Below are 27,030 nucleotides of genomic sequence, written 5' to 3'. Positions count from 1 at the left end.
GGATTTGGATGCTCTATCACGCTATATCGTGTTAGGTGAGTTGCTTTAATTAACTGTTTGCACACTCTTCATTGCAAAGGCAGGGAAACACTTAGCTTAAATCTCTTTTATGGTATCCTGTTCAATTGCAGTAATGCAATAGTACACCTAAGAATAGTCTGCTGTAACCGTGTCACATAGATCGTTGTTGTTGTATACTGTTGTCAAATAAAAACATAAAGTTAGAAAGGCTGAGAGCATTTATCGATTTCTCAGTTGAGGCATAAAAGAAGTAGACAACCTTTCTAGGCTCAGTGGCTTAGATTTGGGGAAGAAGAGGGAGGGGAAAAAGGGATATCTTTGACATAGATGACACAGGGACAGTGGTTATGTTTCCGACATAACCCTATAGGCCTGAATGTTGAGAATGCTGCGTCTGCTGGGATGAAGAGAGAGGCGTAAATGCAGGGGCAACTGGGTGGTGCTTGAAATATTTCCTGGCATATTTTAATGGAATGTGTCTCATAGATATGTGTCCTTTAAGTGTTTCCCAAGCAGATGGATGAGGCTGGGGACAACCTATAAGCAGTGCCTCTGAGGGATGTTAGCACCGTGTCTGTTTGTTTCGAGGGGATACAGCTACAGAGCCTAACAATATTAACTTTAAATATAGGCATAATTCACTCTTTCACAGCTGATTATTTTGGTGGGAACATGTGGTGAGTTTGAAATAGAAGTATGTGAGACTTTTAAACTGAATTAGAGTTGAATGTCATCAATTTCCTTTGCAGATTTAATCTTCTGTTGTTGGCGCTCTAAAAAGACCTTTTAGAGTAGATGCAAAGATTTCTCTGTAGCAAGCTTTTGGGCTTCTCCTGGCTCTGCAGCTTAGGTTGTCTGAATCAATCATTAACACTTACTACTTTTTGCTGTTGCAGCACTTTGCTAATGTCGAGTCCTAAATGAAGTGTCCTAAGTATGGTTATTGATGAGGAATAACTACTGTGTTCCAGATATTTTATTTGTTAGATTTGTAATAACAGCAATCCTTAACGTTAACATTCCTTCTATGTTTATAATAGCTATTCAGTCCTGAAGAATGAAGGGTAATGAGGAGTCTTTAGGTAACGTGGTGGCATCATGGAGGATTCTGGTTGCTGTTGTCTTGTTTTTAGGATGCAATATTTGAATGTGTGGAAGAGGTTGTCTTATGCGTAGAGCTAGATGTGATTTAATCTGTCATCTTATGTAGGATGATTTCAGACTAGTAACCATCAGTCATTGTCAGCGGCATACTCTTATTGGAATAATAGATGCTAGAATATTTATTGCTGCTACCTTTCTATTAAAACCTGCACTCCTTTTCATTATAGCAGCTAGCCTAAATTTGGGGGATAGTATGTTATTCCATTTATGGAGAGGAAATTAATTGAATGGACTCAGAGATCTTTAATCTTTTTTTGTTATTTTAAAGGAATGTAAGAATTCCTCCATTCTCAAACAAAATAAGATATGAAATGTAAAGGTTGTTCTCCGTGCTCAGAGCACCAGTTCTGTCTGTATGGGATCCTTCCCAAAATGCTCTGTCCCACAGCCGTGCCATACCACACCACATGTCAGCTCAGCCTGAGCTGAACTTCTGTTGCTGTCTCCACCTGGAGACTGTGCTCTGCTCTTGCGTGTCTTCCAAAGGATTTTCCCAGCAATGTCGTGTTCTCTTGTGTTTGTTTTGTTGGCGTTTTTTGTTTTGTTTTAGATTTTAATTACTCAAAATCTGAAACAACGTTATATTATCCTTTTGTCTGAAGTGGAAACCTGTTTTCCACTCTCTCTTACAAGTACCTGGGCAGCAATTAAACCTACCAGTTCCACTGAGATTTAATGTCTGCTTATTATTATTTTAGGCAGACCTTCGTCAATCCACCTTCAGCAGTAAACCGTTGGTCTTTGCATTCCTCTGCTATCAGTTGCACCAGTTTAATTTAAGATACTGTTTCCAACGAGCTTCATTAAACCAATTCACTCACTCTGTTTTAAACCTGGTTTTCATTAATTTAGCTGAAAGCAACTAAAAGCAGTTTAAATACAAACAAGAAGTCAGTTATTAAATTAATATAAGCCAACCGTTAGTAGAAATAAGAACTTTTACATATGTTTCTCCTAGTTTAATTTAGGCAGGCTTGTTCGTAGGTATAGCTGTAATGTTTTTAAGGAGAAATACAGATAAGATAGACAAGAAACAAGATAAGAGGGGATGGGTCAGAGAGAGGGATGGCATAAACTCAAAGGAAAGAAGATCAGCAGGTTGGTTTTTTATGTGATTTTGTGCAAGCGCATTTACACGTGAGTTCTTTATAGCTTGCTGTTCAAGCTGTTAACTATTTCACATCACTTTCATTTTAGAAATACTGGGGAAAAAAGAAGTTATTGCATTTTCTGGGGTGGCAATAGCAAGATGCTCATTGAAGCTTTGGATTGTTCTTTGTTTCTTGATCTTCACCCAAAGATACTTCTTTCCAGTGTCCTCAAAAAGCTAAGAGTTGATGATTTTGTTAGAGAGGAGGAAGGGGACCAGGCAGGGGCAGTTAAAGCTTTTTTATATTTGCGGAAGCATAAATCTCTGTACTCCAAAAGGACGAGCTCTGTGTGTGTGTGAGAGAAAGAGAGTTAGAGTGAGTGCAAACACTAATGCATCATGGAGGACAGGTCATTCCGCTGAACGCAGTTCAGCTCCTGAGTGTTTGGAGATTAGAGGCAGCAATAATTTCTGGCTGCTGTACTTTATGTTAATGTGGCAGCCCATGGTTGTATATTTCTGCTGAGATGGCCATTTTTGGGAAGCTTAAATCTGACCGCAGTGGAAACCGCAGGGGTTTCAGGTATTGGTGTTTGCCTTTTGCTGATTTAGCCAGGCAGTGAAACAAACAATTCTTTTTCTTATTATTTCATGTTGAAATTTAACATCTGTTTCTTCTGTGGGCTAAAACGGTAAAATGAACAGGAAGGAAGCAGTAAGTTCTGCCTCTCATTTTTGGGTAAATTAGGCTAAAGTTAATGGAGGATCTAGTGCTCTCTGCAGTTCCAACAGATGGATAGAAACATCCCTTCAAGAGTCTGCCAGTAATCCCTCAACCCTAGAGGTCTTGCAATACCATTGATTTCCCACTCCAGCTCTCTCCCATCATCCGGCGTACTGCTGCAGTCTGTCCTGTCAGCAGGGAGAAGAGAAGTACTGGTCAAGGTCAAAGAACACACCATGGAAAGAATGAAATACATGCCTAATATTGGGAAAGGAGAAAGTTCAGGGGAACAAATGAAAAAAATTTGGGGATTTTAAGGAATTGTTTTTAGAGGTAGTACTGTAAGAGTTAGTTTTATATTGCTTGATTAAGTGATAGCTGGGAGAAGAAGGGCTGTTATAACTCTGCTAGTGTTTGAGGATCGTAAATATTATGGACAGAGACAAGATATTTAGATAACTACAAGTAGAGAATAGAAAAATTTACGGTAAGTATCATGGAAAACTTCCTGTCATGGAGATGTGTCCTTGCACTGTCAAGCTTTGGAATCATTTCCCAAGGGAACAGAATAGAAACTCCATGGCTTGACAGGTTTTGAATTAGACTTGGAAAAATGTTACTCCATTCAGCATGTAGAATAATCTTCCTCTGGCAGCAAGATAGCATATGAAAGGAGAAAACGATGATCTTGCAGAAGAAATTATGGTCTAGTGATTTATGTACAGAAGTGGGCATCAGGACACCTGATTCTCTTCTGTATTTTATCACTGATTTACTTTATAATACTGGGCAAGTCATTTAATCCCTCTGTGCCTCTATGTTCCCATCTGTAAAAGGAATGTTTCATCATCTCAAGGATTTACTCCCTGAACAATGTTTTCTTAGCTAGATGGTGCTCTGGGGTGTTGTGATTATTTTTACAAATACCCATAGTCTGGAGGAAACTGGAAACTCCCTGTCCCGCGTGAGTTACTGCCTTACCTCAAGACCCAAGCAGTTGGTTAAAGCGTCCAGTCTTTCATTTCCTTTGCCCTGACAGATTAAAGTCTGTATGGCATAGCTGATGGACACCTCCTTCTAGTCTGCCTGCAGTTTTGCTGCATTGCTTTTGTCTTTTGTGGTTCCCACTGTAAATTAATACTAGCTTGGGAGACTAACGAGAGAGGAAAAAACGTCAGGCTGTGCTCACTTACACCCACACAGCAAGGCCCCAACCCTTGCAGTGTGTGGCTCAAACCCAGAATGGAGCATGACATTGAGGCACCGTTCTACTGCCTGCTCATTACAGCAGATTGATGCCATTCGTGTTTTCCTCTAACAAGCTTATTTTTCTGAATTACTTGTTCAGTCCCCTCCAAGAAGCCACTAGCAATCATGCCAATTTCATCACTGCTTTTCCCCTTGAGGATGTTCCCTCATCCCTTGGTACCGCAGTTGTGCAGCTCTGTGCGCCCAGCCTGAGCTCTCTGACATGGAAGGAGAGAGGACGCTTCTCTCCACCTTGATTAAAACTCCGAATGCTCATTACAAATGAGATGTGATCTGCGCTGTCAAAAGTCTGGCATCCTGTGCTAGGCACGGTAAATGCATGCCTCACTGGGGTCTCCACAGCTTTTTCCTGGCATACTCGCTGACTAGCCTGTTACCAGATTTGAGACTCTCAGGAAGGGTTTCTTCAGCAGGAAGCTACGCAAGACTCTAGTAGATCCAGTGTCCCCCAGGCAAGGAGTCAGCTAACAAACCTTTAGGGAACTTGCTGGGCTTATTTGAGAACACCTGGGGCTACTGTTTGTTTGTATAAGTAATATTCCAAACAGCAGCAAACCTACAGATCTCATTATTCAAAGTTGGGTTTACTGTCTCTTGTTTGCATTATTTATTTATTTTAAATTATTTGCTGAGCCACTGAAGGGGCTACATTAATGCAAGGGCTGGTCTTCTCACCACGGACCCGATGGTTTCTTTCACACTGATGTGACTTCTCTGAGATCAGTGGCATTATTGTTTATTCATGCCAATTTAATTGAGAGGACAAACAAACAGACCCAGGCTGTCTATAATCCTGGAAATGGAATAAATCTGATGATTAAATCCAGGGACTTTCAGCCCTATTAAAAAGCTCCTTGATGTATTTGGAGGAATACAGGGCCTTGTTAAAAACCTTTGTCTAGAGTTTACATGTCAGTTTGCTCGTGTCTGCCACGGGATACTACTTTAACCTGTAACGTAATAGCAGAAGAGCTAGAACAAAGTCAGTAGTTAGGGACCAAGGAAAAAAGCTAACTTGAATACCCTAAGTCCCCCTTGTGGAATACCCTCTCTACACTGCTGAGTCTGCTCCGTGTCCATGGAATAGTGTAAGTATTTTGCATTTTGGTATATTTTCCATTTGCAAAGGATGTCAGCTGCTCTGAGAAGTAGTTTCCCAACTAACCTGTGAGATAAATCTCTGTGTTTTATCCCCATGTTGAAAAAGAAGATACGGAAGGGAAACATTAATCGATAAGTGCACAAAAAGAGCTTGGGAATCACAGTGTTTTTGAAGTACAAGTTTAGCAGCAAGATATCCTTGCAAAAGCAGTTTTGTAGCACTTGTTTCTCCAAGTCCTTCAAGGGAGCACGTACCCGCTGCATATGCCCAAGCTGTCTCTACAGCTCCACCTGCTCTACCACAGCCTGCTGGAGTGTGATCCTCCCACTCTATATTATCCGACTTGTGCCACGGAATGCTTTGTTTAAGAATTAAATAAATAAAATACTGACATGCAGCAGGCTTTGTTCCTTGACATAAAAATTTCTTTGTTTGTGACTCGGCAATTCCCATGTAAATAATTTAACATAACAAGTGCACAAGATGACACAAAGGTCCAAGTGGGAGGGAGCTAAATTTGAATCTTAAATGAGAGCATTCTCTGTCCTTGTTTTAAGATGTAGAATTGTGAATGGATGTTGATCTTGAGTTTTTCTGTCTGTCATTAGTGTTTGGGGCTTCTTTGTCAGAGATACCAAGCAAATAAATTCTAAAAGAGAGCAGTTTGCAACCCTGACTCATCATTTCTTTCCTTCCTTATCTCCAGCCTATGCTCTTCCTACAGATGCTCGAAAGGGCTTTAGCAGACCTTGTTAGTGTTCAAATAATAGGCATCACACTGGTACCTGATACAAAATTCATGTTTTCTAACAGTTATAATAAAGGGTTTCTAAACTGCAAAGATCACTTAAAGGTTTTGTGGGAAAGTCTGTGTCAGAGCAGCAACAGTAGGGAATAAATCTTCCAATTCTGACCTGGTAAGGTCTTTGGAGAAACAAGGGGAGAAGTAACGAAGGGGAGGGAGTGGACTAGAGCATAAAGAAAGGAGCTCACTACGGCAGGGCTGTGTACATGTTCTTTCCGTGGCAGGCCTTCTTGACAGTTCTGTTGTAGGTTTTGTCCAAGGCAAAGCTCAACGAGCAGTTCAGGGATCCAGTGTCACAGTTATGTTCCTCTAATGATGGTGTCTTTAGTCTTTTGACAAGTAGCAGGGTGAAAGATTTGCTGTATCAATAAAAGTGGAGGGACCCTGTAAGCGAGAAAATCATAGTGAATATAATTTCTGAGACAGTTTTGATGTTTTACTTATTTAAAACTCAACTAGACAAAGAACAAGAGAATGGTCTTTAGAAAATAATTCTTTCCAGCTGAAGGAGCCAGTGACTAGCCATTATGTGACAGTTTACCTAATTTCATCACTAAGTACACGGTCCCTTACACATCTGCCTACTTATTAGTCAAGTAGTAAAGGCTTTTACAGTCTGTAATTTGGAGATGTTGTAAAGATAAGTAAGATATAGCAAGGTGCAGTCATCCCCATTATGAGAAGGGGTTCCAACAGATTTGTAAGGATGTGTTTTGTGCTTAAATTCCTTTGAAAAACCTCATCTTTAAAGATTTTGTGTAACACACAAGAAATCTGTGTTGTGGTAACGAGCTGAACCTAGGTTTTACAATGCATGATTTGCCAAAGGGCGTCATTGAGGCCAAGAGCTTAGCAAGATGCAGAGAGAGATGACATTTATGTAGATGATTGCTGTAACTTCAGATATTCTTGTGAACAGGAACAGGGAAATTGGAAGGGGTACTAAACCTCATGCTTTAGATCAAGCTTCGAGATTAGGATGTTACCTTTTATGTTAACATCTGATTGCCTCATTGCTGCCTACAGCAGAATCTCCCTGCATGTTCGCCTCGATGTTTGGGTCTTGGCGACTATTGCTTCATGAGTGAGGCTGCTGCAGCACATCAGCTTCTATGTTTGTATCTCTCCTGAGGCCCAGGTTTAAGCAGATTACTAGTTGCCTACTCACTGGATTATCCTTTCCTTCTTCCTTCTCTTTTGCCTCCTGCAGATGTTGGTTGTAAATTTTCTTTTGCTGTTATTACATTGTTGTGCTATTCTCCTGCCTCAAAGTGGCTTCATTGCTTTGTGTAGCTAGTGGTATATATACAGGTGAAACAGCATATGACAACCAATATCTTAAAATTATTATTTGCCCATTTCCCTTTCCCTTTTCTTGTTTTCCCTTCCATATTGTATATCTGTAGTTTTGGTTTCAGTGAGCAATGTCCTTCTCCACAAAACAAAACCTCATTAAAATATAACTGCCTAGATGTTTTTATTTAATGTAAATAGATATTAGTTTCTGTATTTAAAAATTAGGTCACCAGTTAAGTAACCTGTAGATTCTTTAGCAATGACAGTAATAAAAGTACTTACGAAGATACATTGGTATTTAGGGAGAATTAATCAGGTTTAGAAGTAAAATCTGTATGGCTGAAGGAAACACCTTTGTCTTTTAGAGAAAAATAAAAAATGGTGCTAGTGGGGAGAGATGTCACTATCTTCAATTAAAAATCGAAAGATGCATTTAAGACTGAAATGAAAATAAATCAGACCGAAAAGTGTTGCTGCTTCTTGGACTGCATCTGTTCCATAGATAACACGGGACATCATCTCCAGGGCTGTCAATCTGAGATGTTTTTATGAGTACCAGTCTCAGTAAAAAATAATTAAATTGACAAAAGCTACCAGGCTGGATTATTTCAGTGTCTGGTAGCCTCTCACCTCTGCAGAGCAAGGTTCGCTTAAGCCCTTGATTATAGGAGAGAAAATGAATGTTTTGGTCTCTTTCTGCCTAGTCCCTGTTCCTGTGCTTACTAAAACCACAGTGGTAGTTCAGCATGTTAATTTTTCTTGAGAAGGCCCCCCCAGCTTTTCTGTAGTAGTAGTAGCAAATGCTACTGCTGTGTTGACTGGACTGATCATGTGAGGTCCCAGATCTACATGGGGCCAAGGTACCAAAGATTAATAACAACAGAGTTTAAGACAGATCAGAACTCCATTCATGCAATAGGTCCTATGTAAACATTGGCAGACTCAGCAGTATGAGCATTTATATGTGACTCATTAGCATAATAAATAGAGAAAGGATATATATCGGCGTGACTGAAGCCAGGAGAGATGGTTTTTAAACCTTCTGCATGACCACCAGTAATTTATACTTCCTCTCTGTATGTCCTAGTCTGTTGAATGGTGTAAGTAATAGCGGCCAGCCTCTTTGAGAGATTAGGGAGCAAAATGCATTTGTAGGCTGATTTTTCAGGCATTGGAGGTAGTACAGATGAGCAGAACAGGTGTAGCTATAATGGTTCTATAGATAAGCAGAAAACTGGAAAGCAAAGTCAAAGGTAGCTTTTTAAATTGTTGCATGTAGGACTGAATTGCAAAGGCTGTTTTTATAGTTTGCTGTTGGAAACAGAAAATGGAGTGCTGGAAAGAGGCAAGCACTTTTCTTTTTCTCTCCCCTGTATAATTAAAATATACTTTAATGTATTTCTGTATGTGATAGAGCAAGTGCTTAGTTTCTATTTTTACTGACTTTTTAAAATTTAGGAAAATTTGATATTGAGGGTTTCACTTTTATATGAAGATGTAAAGGCTTTCTTTTGAAACACTGTAGCTTTTTTTAGATTGTACTTGACATTATTATTTTGGCTGGAGCAGTTTGAATGTGATTGTCATTTGGCATAGCTTTATTAGATTGCATATGCATTTTTTGGGGCGAATTAAATATGCAATTAGATGTTGTATACCTGTATTAGGGATTATTATATGAATGGACACTCTCTTTCTTCATAGGAGTATGGAAAATGTAGAGGTACGCAAACTATTTTCATTCTCCGTATGTTCAGAACACTTGCTGTGATTGATGTGACCTCCTCTCTCAGACTTCTGAGGAAAGGAATCCAATCAGGTTATTGCATTTAGAATGGACACAAACCCAAGAAGAATTAAAAGCATTAGTAGAACAATGAAGTGAAAGCTACAGTCAGCGAAGGATCATTGTTAGCGAGAAGCCACAACTGCTCTGTAAAGCATGGTGCTGCTTTCCCAGTCAGATGTTAGCGGGACGGATGATATAGTAGGAAAGGAAGATTTTCCTTGAACATCGCAGATAAAACTAATTGGGAAGCAAAATCTTTCCACGTCTCCTGCTCCCTGGGGATTCATACAAAACTTGTATGAAAGCATTTTCTTGGTATTTATGTCCAAAGGCAGAGTATTTCAAAGGTACCTACAAGAACTGAAATGACATAATTTGAATTCTACCAATATGTAATCTAAAAGGAAAGAGCTCTTCAGGAAGTGACACTAGGAGTTATTATGAAATTACCTTTCTGGATGTTCCTCTGACAACCAGTGTTGAAAAAGTCCTAGCCAACTTCCTTGTGAGTTGGTGGGTCTCAATCTACTTGAACAAAAGGCACGACTCTAATCATGAAGCTCAGGAGCACAACTGACTCCCTTTTGGGAATCTTTGCAGCTGGAATAATTAACCAGTGAGGAAAATTAAGCTGACTTGATGTGAATTAATCAAAGTAACTTTTAAAGTCTTGATATACACCCCCATCAGTACCAAAAAAGGCCCTGCCTACTGGCCACGGTGCTCATCTCCAACCCACACACGTGCTGAGAGATACTGGAGCTGATTACGATCTGTGTGAATATTATTTTTAATCGTTATAATAGTCCACTTCTGAATAATCATTAAATGCACTTTTTATTTTTTTATTAAAAATCCAAACTAGAATATATGCAGATGACTAAAATATCAACAGTTCCCTTCGTCCTACACAGAACTATTATGCTCAAACATTCCCAGTGAAAGCGTCTGCAGCAGATCACAAGCAGGATTTTAACCATTCAGTTGTCTGAGGTTCACATTTCTCTGTTCATTGTTTTGTAGCTTGAGGAGTGGGTTGCCAAGGTAAAATTTTCAAAAGCTTATTAATGTGTCTCGGAATAATTGAAGATTCCTTCTTCAGATGGCCCAAAGATATGTCTATGACACTAATCCAGTTTGCCTTTAGAATTTTCTATCAGCCCATCACCTTTATATCTGAGCGCCTCTCGGGTTAATGGGTTTTGGCATTCTTCCTGCTCTTCAGGGCTGCACAGGCCAGGGAAATAAGGAGTCTGTTAAGTTGAGAAACAAAGAGAATATGAAATGTGCCCCAGAATGGGGTCTGTGGAATGAGTTAGGAAAGAGAGGAAAGGGAAGGAGTGACTGGTTGAAGATGTTACCGTGGCTCTGTATTTCCTCTAGCACGTGTTGTCTATTGACTCCGTAGTTGGTGGAGTGCTTTTACATCTAGAATTGTTCATCTCCCACATTTTAGAGGCAATTAAAGGAGGTTAACTTTTGACTCTAATGGTGAAAGTCTGTGCTTTTCACACGCTTGGGTTTTAGCAGAAGGTTCTATTATGCGTTGTTCAGAAATAGTTACAGAAAGGGTTTAGTGCCGTTGATGTGTTTTTTCAATCTCAAGTATGTTCCTTTTGTGTGTTGTATAGTACACATTTTATTTGAAGCGAGTCTTTCTAAAACCAAATATGTTTATACATTCCTGGAGAGAAGGCTGAGTCTTTCCTTCTCAACCCAGATGTGCCACTGCAGCTATGCCAAAGGCTGATGCAAGCTGATCTGGATTAGCTGCTCAGTGCCAGTACTTGGGCAATAGTATCTTACAAATCAGCTGGAGTAAAGAAGCCACGAGGGAGTCACTATCTGAGAAATCCTTTGAATGAGATATCTCTGCAGGTCCTTACTCCTCTGTTGCTCTTTTTATTCCCTCTCTGTAGTTCCCGTTTCAAAATGGGATGGCTCCAAAAATGACCATCCTGTTTCGTTCCGCCAGACTGACCCCGCATGCAGGCTCATTAAGCCTCAGCTTGCTTATTGTTTGTGTTCTCAAGACTAATGTAAGTCGAGGGAGAGATCGCGCTTGGCTTTGGCTCAGAATGCCGAACAAACAGCCGAATGGTTTCTAACTAACTCATTTAAAAGAAGAAAAGCAAACTCTGTTTTTCATGGTAGCTTGCTCTAGTAGCAATTTTTCCAGCGCGTTTGTCTCTGTTGGATGGAAATACAGAGCAAGGATGAGTGCAGTTAGGAGCTTTGGTGTCTGTACTTTCAGGCATTTGATAGAGATACTGGAGTGGAATAGGAGTCCCTGACATAATTAGCCCTGCAGAGAGAGAACCCTGGATTTCCTGTACCACAATGTGGCAGATGAAGGCCAGGATGTGGCAAACCCTATGTACTGGTTTGAGGTAAAACAGAACCAATTTTCTGTTCAGTAATTTTACTTTGCAACTAAGCCTCTTCTAACTAAGTGAACTCTCTGAAATTAACAGCGTATTGTTCAGACACTGTTTGCTCCCAGAGAGATAAGACCTGATTGTTTCTAATTTATGCCAAGGGCTGGTATGCAGAGAGGCTCTTGCTTATATTTATTGCTATAACAACTAAGGTCAGCTCACTTTGTTATGTGTCCTGTTGGAGGGTCAGAAGCAGAAGAGCATAGAAGGGTCGTACCTGCGGGGAGGAGCGGACAGGACAGGTGACCCAAAACTGACCATCAGGGTATTCCATCTCATCTGCATTGTGCTCAGTATAAAAGCTGAGGGATCAAAGGGTCAGCCTCTTTCTTCAGTGGCTGGCGTCCAAGGAGGACTCTGTCTGCCTTTGATCCCAATCCGTGCATTCCTGAACTCAGATCCAGAATCCAGTTCCCATCCGTCGCTGAGTCCAGTCTGGGACTTCCCAAGTGCCTGTGGTTGACATGATCCTCATCCTGGGAGATTGATAGTGTTTTGTATATATTGTATATATTTCATTATTTCCTTTTTATTATTTTATTAATATTTTCATTAAAGTAGTTTAGTCTCCTTTCTAAGCTCCATAGGTCTCTTCCTCTCCTTGAAGAGAGAGGTGGGGAAGAGCATCTGTCATTCATCTCAGTGGCCAGTCTGGCCCAAACCACGATACCTTACAAAGCAAATATGGCAGGCAAGGGCAAATGAAGTATTGCTCTTTATAATGGTAGAAAAAGCAACAAGATATTTGGTGACATACTGTGCTGCTGAAAATTCCCATTTTCATGTCTATTCCTGAATGGGGAGCTTCTCTTCATCTCCCTCTTTCCCCTTATACATGTACAAACAAATCCTTTTAAAAATGGAGGTGAAAGCACAAGTAGCCTGCTGCTGCTTCAACCTCTCCCTGGATGGCAGGATGGTAAAGTGATACAGCCACAGTTACGGCTTACAGCCAGTGCTTTCTCTCTTTCCCTGTATTTCAGTGTGGAAAATCTGAGCTTGATGTTTCCTGAAGTACCTGTATCCTGAGCACCTGTGTGGGGAAAGATGCAATCATTACAGTTTTGTGAAATGTAAAGTTTGCATGTGATGCAAAACCCCAAGGAAAGATCATTATTTTTTTCTTGATTTAACTTTAAGAGCATGACTTCGATGCAGTTCCAAACTGTTGAGGAAGTGGAAGATGTGCAAAGTTCTGTCAGTTGTAACTAAATATTCCAGAAAAAAACCCCATTAATTTATCCAGCTTCTGGTAGTTCCAGCTTTACTATTTTAAGCCGCCTCTCAGGGACCGACACTTGAGTCACACTGAGGGTTATCAGTAACAGGTTAGGAAAAAGAATAGGGTGCTCAAACTGGTCATCTCACCTTGAGTAGGCGTGTTATCATGAGCTCCTTGTTTGTCTGCTGGGGAAGGATCAATGGGAAAAGAGAATTGCTGACAATGGTAGACATTGAAAAGGACCTTCTCTCCATGATGCAAAGTGAGTCGAAAGCACTCAGGGTGTCTGGTAGCAGGCAGTGGAAGTGATTGTTGCAAATCCAGAGCTGAATTCTTGAGACAAAGTCTTGGATTTTGGTGAGGGAACATCTCACCATTGGGTTGATAAAGATGGAGGCGTTCAGATATGGAAAGTGTGAAAATGAGCAAAAGATCCCAGAGCAGTAGTTTCTTGAAGATCTAGTGATGCATCAGATTTTGGTAATATATTCAGATGGCTGTGAAAAAGAAACAAAAGATATGTGTCTGAAACCGTGGCCTTTCCTCAGCAAGGTCACCTTGTCTCTGTATTCAGTGGCAATGTGTCAATGTGCTTGTAGATTTGTCCTACCTTCCTGTGTATGTGTTTTACTACTGGAAGATTGTACCTCTATAATCATGCCCTCTTTAAAGACATATGACCCTCTCATCCGTTTCCCTGCATGCTTGTCTTCTACTTTTCCTACAGATACATTATTCAGAAATGGAAAACTTTTTCTATGCTACTCTAGACTTCAGTGGGGCCCCTACAGGTTTGTTTTCAATTTCTTTTTCCATTCTTATGTATTTTAATTTTAAGTGTCCTTAGCAATGAGATTCTTACCCTCTGAGAAGTGACACTGTTACTTTGTGTTTGTTTTTGAGGTTCTGTGACAAACATTACGAAGAATAAATAATAATTCCATAGCATCTTCTCACTTCCTTGAAGATTTCCTTGCTCTTCAGTCTAAATTTTTCTGCTTTTAATTTGATTTTGATCTTTCTGCACAGATTCTTCCATCTTTCCTATGCATCTCATATTTGTAGTTTTTTATTTCTCTTCTTAGTCAGCATTTTTCCAGGATTTTCACATTCAAATTGGAAACTATCTTCCTAAATCAGTCTAAGACAATCACAGATTTTCTTCGTGTCTATTCCTGCTTAGCCTCATCGAATGGAGCTTTGCAATATTTGGTAGGCAGTCGGAAGAAAAATGAAGAAGGAAATGTTAGAGCCAAACCCACTAGCTAAGTAAAAATGAAAAATCAGTCCTTTAGATACTTTCCCAAGCTTTTGTGTGTTGCAAAGCAAAACAAAACAAACCAGGTTAGAATTCTATGGGGAAATCAGGCTTTCGTGCATAACCTAAAAAATTTCCTCCTTTCTGAGTTCTACCTACATGAATTTTCTTTCAATATACTTTCTTTCTCTGTGTGCAACATATAACTGTATGTTTATTTATGATATATATGTAGTGTATTTTATATAGTATTTTTGTCCTGTTCTTATATTTTGATCATAAGTCACTGTTCGTCCACAATCAGAGTCATTCTGTCCAAAGCACGGGATAATTTTTAATGATACCTACATTGTAAATTCCTTTCAATGTAGAATAAGCTATTAGACAGTGTCAGTAGAATTCTAAATTAAATGTATGAGAACCATGCACCGGTTCTGGTTGCCTTAAAATCTGAAATAACGCTTTCCTGCAGTGCTATTTCTGGGACCGTGTTTTTTCTTTGTGGAAGCCTCTTGCAAAGCTTTATGAACAGTATTTTCTCTGTCATCATGGCACAAAACATTACGGCTGGTTAGTGGCAAAATACAGCAAAAGAAAGAATATTGTCTGCAGAGGAGTTTTATGTAGCCAAGAATGTATTTACCCAAAGAGGATTTTAGTCACACCACTGAAATTCTTGCACTATGCTTATGCCAGATCGTGTATATCGGACTTCATGTCTTACGGTGTTTGTGGTCATTTTTTTTAGTGCTACATTCAGGACTGCTCTAGCTGGCTCTGGAATCTGTTCCTCAAGAAGTTCTCTAGTGGTGGGGTGCATCACAGGCCTCTTCAAATCCCATTTATTTCCACTTCTGTTTTCAAAGCAGTATCTTCAGTGGTCATGCATGTGAGGAGGCTTGGGTTCCCACTTGCAGTGTGGTGGTTCTGCATATCTGTGTCTCACCTCCTTTTCTCCTTTTCTTCCATCTCCTTGTCTGAGCCTTCATATTTCTCTCTCAGTGCTCATTTTGCTGTAAACCCACAGTCGGATGCAGGATGGAAGCCCCTGGGGCTTTAAATCCCAAGCCAAGTCTGAGTGAGAAAGGCAAGTATTGCTCCCGCACTCTCATTGCAACCACTGCTTTGATTTGTAGGTGAAAACTTCTCTTTTGTTGTAGAGTCTTGGCACCTTTGACTCCTTTGCAAACCCCGGCATCTTTGTCTTTGCTGAGCATAGAGGCACATGTAGTCGCCTGGATCCGAAGTGTCAAACTGCTCAGTTTCTGTTTCTCTCTATCAAGATATATGATAAGCACTCAAAAGACTCTTGACTTTTAGTGTCTGTGTTGAATCTAATTTAAAAAAAAAGAAAAAAAGCATAAGAATTCAGGTTATTTTGGGAATAAAAATATTACTTTATTTTTTGTTTTCTCTCCCTCAGCAAGCTTTGTAGTTGGACACATGGTTACTAAGAGAATACAGCTGGAGCAATATAAAAATAGTTTCAATTAAAAAGATGTGAAAAAATATAAAAGTAGCACAAACGTTCATTTTTCTTAATAAAAGTGTGAAATTTACAGACACCAAGATGGTGCAGTTGGGTATAAAGATTTTTTGTTGCTAGCCAGTTGGTATGACCTTCAGGAATCACTCTGGGCTTTTCTAGTCATGAATAATACCCATACTTGTAGCAATAAAACCTATATACCATACCCCACAATATTTTGTTGTCTTTCTATAATTAAATTATAAACTTCACTTAAAATATTCTGCAAATTGCTCCATCTGGACCCTGTTAGCAGAGTAGCTGGCAATGATTCACTGTCTACAAGGGTTTTGTAACACCAAAGTAAGGAGATGCATTCCACCCCTATTTTACCAGTAAAGAGTGGAGCCATAGGGGTCTAGTAACTTTCCCAATGTCATGTACTAAGTCAGAGACAGATCTTCCGTGTGTTGGGCAGGCAGCCTAAGGACTTGAGACATCCCTCAACCCAGTGGAGTTTGTGACCTAGATGAACACGTTTCGTGCATCTGGCAACACTTCAGCCCTGTTTCTGCTGGGTACTTCTGTAATGTTTGGCTGTCTTGCAGGTATTTTGCCTCTGTGCACATCTGGAAAGCTGGTAGGTATGCAAGCATGGCTATTGTGACTTTCTGGAACAGGTATCAACCAACAGTTAAGGTTTCAGTGAGTTGCGTGTTATAATATCCTTGCAGAACTGAGAGGGGTTACCAGTAGAAGCTGGAGCAAATTTGTAGAGAGCTTTGGATAATGGAAATCTGCCATAAGCTGTGCTGTCAGTAGGTAGAAAAGGTCAGCTGTGTATTCTGTTGGAGAAAGAAAATTGTGGTAAAGGTCAGAAGGATTAAGACATTTTCACTCCGCCTCAATCTGCCAGTTCCTCTGATTCTTTACTGTGGTGCATGTTTTATGGAATGCGGTATCTAATTAGAAAGCTGAGAAACCCAACAATGAAAGCCCATCTCCAATTTTTATCTTTAGCCCTTCAAGCTGGGATTAAGTTAAGGAAGTAAAGGAAGTTTTTAATACTACCCCCTCTTCTCCCTCCAAAAAAAGTAAGCTATGGAGCAGAGTATGCTTTCAGTAGCCTAAGTGATGTTAATCTGAAGTGAAACACACTTTGTTATTGAATACAGCTCTCTATAATTGAATACTGAAATCACAGCACTGGCTTTATTCTATATTGTGCTTTAAGCTTCTCTTGAGAGACAGGGGATTTATTCTTACTTTCTTGTAAGTAATGTCCTTAAGATGTGCTGGTTTTTATTAATTACCTATCTCTAATAAATGCAAGGAGACAGTATGTTATCTAACACAAGGTTATAATATAACAAATCAGTGCATATTTGCAGGGATTCCCAAAAAAGCTGCATATTTGAAATCTAAGGAAATCGTCTATATTTCTGTACATAATAAGCCTCTGGAACTCACTGCTTTGCAGTGTTGGGGAATCTTAAGTGTGTTAGAAATGGTAAATGTGTTAGAAAAGTTATATGGAACACTATATGTAAGTAATGAGCAATTTATCTAATAAAAGTTGGTTAGAAAGCCTTATAAGAAATACAAAATCCAATACTTTGGAATATAAACAAACCATCAAGAAAGAAGGAAATGTATAGTTAGACCAGATATTTAGGAGCTACCTACCAAAAGTATTCTTGTACTGAAGTTTCTGTTACCAATATCTCCAAAGCACATTCTTGGTAATATTGCTAACAGCTAAGTGTCTGTTCATTCTTCTCTCCTCTGTGTTTCTCAGGAGCTACATATTCACAGTGGCACAGGCCATGGGGCAGAATTGAACGCTGGATATTAGCAAAGCATATTCCATGCAAAGCTTAACCAAATTTTCAGACCACTTGTTTTCAATATTCACTAGCTTTGATCTGCTAACAGTTGCCTGTGCATTTGCTGGCATTGGTATTAGCCAAAGGGTCTTACTTCCCTTTCCCTTTCCCTTTCCCTTTCCCTTTCCCTTTCCCTTTCCCTTTCCCTTTCCCTTTCCCTTTCCCTTTCCCTTTCCCTTTCCCTTTCCCTTTCCCTTTCCCTTTCCCTTTCCCTTTCCCTTTCCCTTTCCCTTTCCCTTTCCCTTTCCCTTTCCCTTTCCCTTTCCCTTTCCCTTCAATAATGATATAATTACCTAATAATGGAGCTTATGATGTGTATCTCTTCTTATTGTAGCTGTCTGCTCCTATGAAGAGGGAGTTGGTACTTTGAGGCCGCAATTGGAAAGGCAGAGTGTTTGTCGGGATAACGGTTGTGGTGAATAGCGCAAGTCCATGGTGACCGAGATGGCTGCAAGCCACTGTTTCTCTTAACAGCAGCAGAGATACCTGCAGCAGCACAGAGAGAACAATAAGAGCTAATGAAAGGAGAAAACGAGCTTCATAAAAGCAAGTTTTAAAGTTGATGGGGTGTAGTCCTTAGGGATCAGCAGATGCATTGCTTAGCAAGGAAAATCTTTAAGTTTTATAAAATAGAGAGATGGAAATATATGTGCCGGAGGAATCTGAGCCTTTGTCCCTAGTGCGTTCTGTGGTCCCCATTACACTTACTGCTTCTGCCATTGAATCTTTTCTTGCAGGAATGTTCCTATGCAACTTTCACTGGTTTTGTCCTGAGTTGAAGTCTGCAAAATTGAACCCAAGGCTTTGAATACAAATACTTGCTGTGAAATACCTGGAGCTGGCATTGCTGTGTGAATGATAGCATCCTGGGAACCTGTGCCATGCAGAGCTACCAAGGTTCAGAGGCAGCTTTTTCCTCCTACATTGTGAGCCATAGAGAACAACTCCTCTATCAATGATGGATAGGAGCCATTCAGTAGAATCTTTAGTTATGCATGCTTTCCTTCCTTTGTCCCACTGTTCGGTCTGAGCTCCAGCCCAGGAAGGAAAATGTGACTGGGCACCTGTCATTCATTCAGTTCTTGGTCTGTCACAGCCAACAACAGATCTACCTTTCCTGACTAAACCCAGTCTTCCAGCTAGAAGCTTTGTTCATACTTCTGTTAATCTCTTGCACTGACTGTTGTGACTTTCTCCCTTTGGATTTCCTTGAGAGCAGTTCACTCAAGTGGCTGCTGAGGTAGCAACCTGCAGCCGTTTCTGTATTTGTTGCCATCTTGCTCTCTTCACATTTCCTTCTGAACTGCCAGTTGTTTTACATTTCATGCTCAAATCATATCACTTGTCATCCAAAGCACTGCAAAATTCTTTTATTCCTTCTATTTCTGCATAAGTGCTTCCTGTGATTCCTGTCTAGCTCTCATCAGACTCCAGTATCGTCATATCTTATTTCACTCTTCTGTTGTTACCTCTTTAACAGCCATTTGGCATGAATGCCATGCTTTGCCCTGTCTTTTTTTTTTTATGTCTAAAACACCACTTTCAGCTCATTCAAGTATTTCCTGGCAGGGTCCTTCCCATATGCTCTTTTTCCTGAGTAAATAATTGGGAAAAAGAGAACTGTAGCAACAGGTGTGAAAGGGGAAGTTTCTGGACAAAAAGCAGTTTAGAGCCCGCTTGTCTTCCCATTTATTATATCTTGGGAACTTATTTCTAGGTCATGAGTCATTGGGTTATGTAGCAGATGAAAAAGACTTTTTGCTATAAAGGGCTCAGTGATGCCACCTTTGCACTAGAGTATTTTTGTCTCACATGAGCTAAGGGTAAGTTTCAAGTGTCTTTTGCTGACAAATATGCATTTGGAATTGCATTTGGCCAGGTTGGTCTGAAAGCTGTGTAACTGATTCCGTCCTCAAACAAATAATCATAGCCTCTCAGCATCAATTCAGCTTCTAGGAAGAAGTTGGAGCAGTAGGTAAGCAAGTCCCTCCATGCTTTGGATTCATGCATAGACATATGCTACAGCAGAGATAGTCCTATTGAAATATTAGGGGCCTATGTAGGTAATTCACAGAGGAATGTGGACTCACCAGATGGGGTGGTGGGGCATAGGGAGTGACTATGGCTCTCTGGTAGGAGTCCTGCCTGGATGCTCAGTTGGGGGTTTATCTTAAACTTCTCATGGTTGTGGGTGATCTAGTAGGTGTATTGTTCTCTGGGAGATAATGTTGAAACAATATATTTAAATGTCTTGGCCAGTTTGGGTTCATTTCCTACGTTAATTTCCCCTTGCTGTGTCTTTGGAAAGAGGTGTTTTACTTTATTTCTGGCTATAAACTCTTGGATAATGTTGTTTGTGTGCCATTGAAGGGTTATTATAGCCGTCCCAGAAGTGGTCATATTTAATTGTTAAGTGAAAGAATTTGTGATCAGAATCTCATTTGTTCAAGATAATGACAGCTCTATTATTAATGGAGTGGCACATTTAAGGATGTCTGAGAATTTTACCCTTTGTAAGCATACAGACAGTATACATTAAAAAGGTAAACATGGTATGGAGAACCATTTGGATAAAAGAAGCTATGGAGGTATGGTTGCTTTCATTGCAGTTTTAGTAAGATGTTGCCAGATATGATGAATGACCTCAGATGCAAGATAATTTTGTGTGATTCTAATATGCCCATTCATCAGAGAGTGCTTTCCAGCTGTGTGGGACACTATACTTGTGTACAGGTGCAGTGAGTGTGTAGAATATGTTGTCTTTACTGCTGTCTAAGCGCTGAAGCTACAGGATGCAGCAATTATTTAAAAATGCTGCTGAAAATGGAAAAGGGAAGTACCCTGAAGACCCTGATTCATACTGAGAATTTTGTTACAGAGTATTTCATGGAGATAATGTCATGATTTTGGATTTGGAGGAAGCAGAGAAGCTGTATCAACGCATTAAAATAAAATCTTCTATATATTTGCTACTTTGTTGATGAACCTTTCCTTACTGTATTTTTGCCTTTAAATATTGTCTATCATTTTATTCTGCATCTAGCACCGGGGGAAGCCATTTCCCTACTGGGACACCAGCATACCAAGCAGCTGTGTGTCTTCATTTCCTTTTAGTTTCCCTAAGCTGAAGGACGTGACATCAGTTTCAAAAGATGTTACTGAATTCTACTTGGTAACATTTAAGTAAACAGATATACCCCATTCGCATGTTTAACAAATGTGATTGGCATTGATAAAGTATGGGGCCTATTTCCCTTGCATTGCATAGATTTAAACATGGAAATAGGTGGCCATGGGAGGATTACTCTGATAGAGCGCGAGCTCTTTTTTTAATCTGTCTAGTGCAAGCTTACATCGATTCCATCCTTTCTTCTGCTGGAGACTGAGGGCAGATAAAGGGAATATATGCCAGGTGAGCTGCCACAGTTGTTCACTGCGTGCTTTTGGCAGTCACTGTAACCTGCTGCCATAAATACCACCAGGAAATTGGTGAAGGGCAGTGGCTACATTTGTGATTTGCTCTGAGCTGGGCAGTGAGCTTTTCAGCTGCAACTGAAAATCTGGGCCAATTAGTACAGTACATTTTTGAGAATGTCATATATCTGTGATGGATTATAGCACGTCTTGCACGGGTAATAATATTTTACAGTCAAGAATGTAGATGCCTAAACTTAGGCTCTTGAATCTGTTTTCAAGCACCTAAAGATGTGGCCTGATTTTCAAGTTTTGAGCATTTTACAGCTCTTGGCAACTTCAGCACTTTGAGAATGAGGCCACTTCTGTAGATGCTTAAATATGGATTTTGGAATGCCTAACTTTGGACATCTATTTTTGAAAATCTTGGCCTACATTTGTGGAGGAAAATCTCAATCATGAAAAGATTCCTGTAAGACTCTCCTTGTGCAGGTGCATGCACAGATACGCGTGTGCATGGGTAAATACTTGGCACCACGGGTAAGTTCTCCTCGTTGCTAGTCCTAGCCTGGCCATGCTGGATGTTAACTCAGTCCTCCCCAGCAGCCCCCTTCCCCAACTTAATCACCAGCTGTGATTCTGGGGCTGTCATCAGCGGCTGTGGCATCCTTTGTGCTTCTGGCTTTTGTTGTGAGGCCTATGGATAAGTAATGAGAGAATCAGAGACAGGAAATGGGAATGTCATTGTAGTAAGTGTTCATTAGCTTTTGCTTAACTAACACTGTTGTTGTTAAGAATCTTGCTTGCAAAGTCCATTGAACACCCAAATCATTTGCTACCTGTTTACTTACTGTACTGCCAGGAGGAAATCATTGTAGTCAAACATGCAAAGTGCTCTTGTTTTGAGACAGCAACGGTCCATATGAAGTCTCTATCAGGAAGAAAATGGGATGGAGTTGTGTTGTTTAAATCTACATCCCCTCCCTCAAATGTTACAGGAAGAATCCTATGACTTTTGAAGAGCTGATTTATTTAACCGGGAGTTGCATCCTGGGAGGAACTTTGAGAGGAAAAATAAGGGTTCTTCTGTCTTTGAGGTCTGATAAAACCTTAGTTGATATTTTGAGACTATGTGTTTTGGTTCAGATACTGTTAGAACTCTTCTGAGTGTTTGTACCATATGTGGGTCAAATTGTCAAAATCTCTCCAAGATGTAAAAATCCTACGTATTTTCTTCTTAAATTCCCATCCTTCTGGAAGCAGTCTTTCTGCAATTTGCATTTAAAAGAAATAGATGGCAAAGCTTCTACAACATCAATTTCATTCTAAAATAGAAACTACTGTGATTTTTTCCAACTCGAGGGCCTATCTGTAACCCCAGAAAATACATACAATTTTTAACAAGGCAAAAGTATTTTTTGAATCTAAGGTGTTCCCTGATGGCCTAGCTCTACGAGTAGCTAAGTGCCTGTAATACCATGGGAGCAGCCTTGTTCTTCCTTCTCTCCCCTTACAGCTTTTCTCAGAAGCCAGGGGTTTTACCAAATGTAACTGTTCTTCTTTCTTACATGCATGCATATTAATAAGGTAATAGTATCTACAAAGCTCTCATTTAAAAAAAAAAATCTATAACATATACAGCATAAAAATGGGTGTGTATGTAGCAAAATGACCTGCAACAGCGGTTTCTCTAGTATGTTGTACTTCTATCCCTAACTAATGCAACATGTGCTCTAGCAGATATCCATTGCTATTATTCCCTGTGCTCTGAACTCTGTCCTCCTCATTGTTGCTGGTGCTTTGTTGCATTGTTGCTGCAAACGTTTTATTTGAAGAGGAGGAGGGACAGGAGTGCATGACTGTACCTGTGTGCAGCACTGGTGTTTAGATTGAACCCTGTAAGTTCACCTGCATCATCATTTTCACCTTTCATGGGGGAGTGTCTTAGGTTTCTTCCATTTGCCTGAGGTTCTGACATGGCCTTCTCTTAAATCAAGCTTGAAAGGAAATTGATTGAAAAGAAAACACCATTATGGGAAAACAATTTATTCCCTTCCCCTTGACAGAAGGCAGAGTTTTGTCTATACTGTGGAATAAATATTAGCTGGCTGTTTGCTTTAAAAAGTGGAAGCTACTCATTCCCCAATGATGGCTTTGGTCATTTTTTGAAATGGGATTTTTCTTCTACTCTGTACAGTCATTTCATGTCAAGACCACATCAGATACCCCATGCCCTGCTGAATACCCACCTATTTTTTTCTCTTTTGTGTGCAAACACACAAATGCACCTACATGTATGTACTTAACTACAATAGGGGAAAGCATTTTACAGGCAGGTTTCTGCTGCTTGATTCCTCTTTATCTGTCCTTAACTGATCCAGCAATCTCTGCTGCGGTGTGATGTCAGAGGAAATGTGGACTTTCCTCTTGGTATCCTTTAGTGCCCACTCCTTCATTTGGCTCCTGGAGTAGACAGGTAGACAGGGCCCAGTACTGTTGCAGTTCCTCAGACGTGATTGCTTTTTAGGTCTCTGTGATTTATTTATTTATGTATTTATTAAGTTTTATAAGGCTAAGACCTTGTGTTGGGGCTGTTGGTTGCTGTAGAAGACTTGCTCCATCGGAGGGCAGGTCTGGAAAAATGCTGCCTTTGAAAGAAATGCTCTTGGTTCTCAGCCATGCTCCTGGTCAAGGCTAGCAACCATGGCAGATTTGTATTTGATCAGTGATTGCCTGAGCCCTCGTCCAGGGCTTTGGCGGCTGGATGCTACCACAACTACTGCTTGACAAAAGAATTATGTAGAGATTGCACAGCTCTACAATTTTGCCAATAAAAGCCCGTTGTGGAATGTGGAAATACTTGGCGGTAGGAAGGAAATGCTATCAATATCTTCTTTCTGTAGAAAGTTTTGGAGGGACTAGTATACTTAGAGCCCAAACAGAGCTCACAGTGCTGAATGCACACATATTAACAGTTCTGCAAGTCCAGTGCATTTTCCCTGTAACATTTTCCTCCCTCTCTTTGTTTGGGCAGTGACTCTGTTTGTAGGCTGTGTATCCTGGAGTGTTTCTGCTGGGTGGCTCTGCTGTAATTCTCCTAACTGTTTGCACAGTATCATTGGTAATTTCTATGTAAATTTGCTCAGGGTAGCAATTGAGCAGCTTTCTGTTGACAAATGAAGGAACATCTTAATAGCAGAGAGGCTGCTTAAGTCTCTTTGGAGGGAGCTGAAGTGGCATCTTGAAGGTCATGGGAAAATCCAGTTACTGTAATGTGGCTAAGGGGAGCCCTCTCTGGAATGTCCTGCTTTGCTTGGTGCTGCTGTCTCTCAATGAGGTCCCCACTCTGCCAGTTTTGCAAGATGGTCACTGGGGTGAACCTTTCAGCCTGCCATGGTGCTTTAAAGTGGCAATGAGGTTCAGCTGGAGGGCGGGAAAAAAAAAAAAAAAAGAAAGAAATTGATGGAGTTTGAACTTTTTGCTTCCTGAAATTAATTCAGGGAGAAAGGCTGGGGAGGATTCATTGTAAACAGAAGCTTCAGTGGAAGGAGAATGGTTTCACCCGTGACCTTGAGCCCTGAATCTCCTTAGAGCAGACTGACTTGCTTCAAGTGTAAAATTGCACTAGGAATGAGATATACGTGTACGTACTCTTCTGCATAATCTCTTTAGATTTTGCACATCAGCCGACAACAGCATGGATATCCTTTTCTTCTATTTTATTTTTGGGAGAAAATTTTGGATTATTTTTATTTGCTTCTTGTGAATTTGGTTTGGTTTTGCCTTCCTTGACTGTTGGGTGTACCTCACTGAGCTGTCTTTAGAACAATCACAAAAAATATCCATGGTTGAAGTTATAAAAGTCTCTGCAGTAGATTGAGGGCTGAGTAAGCTAGAGGTCGAGTAAAGAAACAGAAAATGATTTTAAATGTGTTGGAAGATGGAATTTTATAAATTGGATCTGAGTTTTTCTTTTTTTCTTCTTTGTCCCAATGTGAATGGCTTTCTTGCACTTGTGCCCTCCTGGAAGACAACTACTAGATATTCAGGCATTACCGCAGATATAGATATCTATCATAAAATGCCCAGAAAATTATTTTGTATTTTACCTCTCCCAATGCCAAAATCAGTAATGAACAGATGAGAAAACAACTTACCTTTATGGGGGCTCTCGGGTCCTAGTGGAACGCTCAGGTATCTGTATGCAACATTCCAGTTGCTGCTTCAACCACATCTAAGTGAAATGTGCTCAGATGCATATCAGTGCACAGAAAATAGGACAGCAAATGACAAATAATTTTTAATTCAAATTAATATTTGCTTATCAGGTCTTTTTTTGGTCACTCACAAATTCCTCTCTCAGCATTGGGGTCCAATGTAGTACATTTCGTGTGAATGTATATGACAGCATGACTTACGCCCTTAGGAACATCCAGTCAAATATAAGAAAACAACAGTAAGAGTACAACAAACAGGAAAAAAGGAGAGTGAGAAATGCTGTGACAAGTATAGATGTGAAGATAAACAACATGAACAAATGGAAAGTTCCAAATGAGTTGTGATTATTTATTACGTGCTTGATGAAACAAGATAATGAATCTGAATTGCATACAGACCCCAAAACAGGCATGCAAATAAACCAGGAGCATTTTAAACCAACAAGTAAAACAAACAAGAAACTTTTTCTGCTGAAAAGTTTGAAAAAATCCCAACATCTTCCCATCCAGACAATGTCTTTTACTCCAACGTGGAAACCGAACAACTGATAGGAGAGAGACAGAAAGCCAGTGTCTTTACCCAGTATTCTTACTAATGAGCTGCCAAAATACAGCCACAACCTCAGCTTTGCAGTCAGTGATACTAATATGGCACTGTTCTTCTGGGATGTGTTTAACTCAATTAGCTTAACAAAAGAAAATACAAAAGAATGAAATGTCTGTATTCTAATTCACTGTAAAACAAACACACAATAGACTATTTAACTGGTTAAATCATTCATGCAAAGGCATTTCTAAACGGATAATGTAACAAAGAGAAAAATAATCAGTTGAACTATCAGTTCATCTCTTTTAACTCATGTTCATCCTTGTCAGAGTCCATAAAAGTACAAACACACAACTCAACAGAGCAAATATTTTGTTGGAGATGTGTGGTTTGGCTAGGAGGAAATCAGAACTGAACTACACTTTGACTAAAAAAAATTAGAAAAATTTAAAAAACATATCCAGAGCTGGGATTCCTTAATTCCATGCAATTTTATTGTCAATGTTTTTATTTCTTCTGGTGCACACAGTCCTGAGATAAGAAATGCTGAGATCTCAAAAAAAAAAAAAAAAGATTATTATTGCATCTTGCACAGAACTAGAAGTACCTTAAATTTTCTCAAGCAGTCTACTTCGTTACGCTGTGATCCAGTTTTCTTATTTCACAGAACAGAGAGGGGCTCTGATGAAGCTTGGAGAGAGTTTTGAAATATCTTGCTGGTACGCACATTACCACGATCCTAACTTGACACAGACTGTTGTGCTCAGCTGTGTTGTCAGAAGGTCTGAATTACTATCAACTGTCAATGAAGATTCTACTTCAGCTCCCACAGCACACATGCACTTTTTGAAGACCTGGATGGGATCATGACTTTCCAAGAGTCCACCTTATGCATTACAGTAAAAAAACACAAACCAAAAAAACCCACAAACAACAAAAACAAACAAAAAAAAAAAACAAACAAAAAAAAACCCAAAAAACAACAAACGAACAAATGGCCATGACTTTTGTCAATGAACCAAAATTTTTGATACCTCTCATCAGTACATTCCTCACAAGTGTAAGGATGCATAAGTCTTCAGGAGGCAGTACTAAACCCCATCTGCAGATTAAGATAGTTGTGATTTGGTTTTGGCTTTCCTGTTTTATGGTTATTGCTGCAGATTTGTGTTTCAAAGCATTTATCTCGCTAGGGATCATCTCTTGATTTCTCAGAAAAGAATATATCTTATTTCACATCTGTTGATAGTGAATGTTAAGGTAGGTTTGTCCTAAACGTCTGAATTTTTACGTGGTCATTCTGAGTCCAAAGGAGTGAAC

General features: G+C 39.8%; 1 protein-coding gene and 1 long non-coding RNA gene across 31 annotated transcripts in view; one reads left to right on the top strand and one right to left on the bottom strand.

Annotated features, from left to right (window-relative positions):
* NRXN3 (neurexin 3) overlaps nucleotides 1–27,030 on the top strand; it is a 1,025,535-nt gene that overhangs the window by 537,006 nt on the left and 461,499 nt on the right. The window lies entirely within an intron of this gene.
* LOC134515128 (uncharacterized) lies at nucleotides 2,118–21,369 on the bottom strand. 3 transcript variants are annotated; one of them, XR_010070886.1, is made up of 6 exons: nucleotides 17,826–21,369; nucleotides 16,397–16,491; nucleotides 14,822–15,512; nucleotides 13,067–13,417; nucleotides 6,364–6,559; nucleotides 2,118–3,187 (listed from the first exon to the last, which is right to left on the bottom strand). It is a non-coding gene; the product is annotated as an uncharacterized LOC134515128 (long non-coding RNA). The 3 variants fall into 3 exon arrangements; XR_010070885.1 differs by lacking the exons at nucleotides 2,118–3,187; nucleotides 6,364–6,559 and having other exon boundaries at nucleotides 10,147–13,417; nucleotides 17,826–18,018; nucleotides 19,623–21,369; XR_010070884.1 differs by lacking the exons at nucleotides 2,118–3,187; nucleotides 6,364–6,559 and having other exon boundaries at nucleotides 10,147–13,417.

Source organism: Chroicocephalus ridibundus, chromosome 4, assembly GCF_963924245.1.
Source record: "Chroicocephalus ridibundus chromosome 4, bChrRid1.1, whole genome shotgun sequence".
Lineage (NCBI taxonomy): Eukaryota > Metazoa > Chordata > Aves > Charadriiformes > Laridae > Chroicocephalus > Chroicocephalus ridibundus.
Note: the sequence above shows the minus strand (reverse complement) of the source record. Positions and strands in the feature narration are given on the sequence as shown.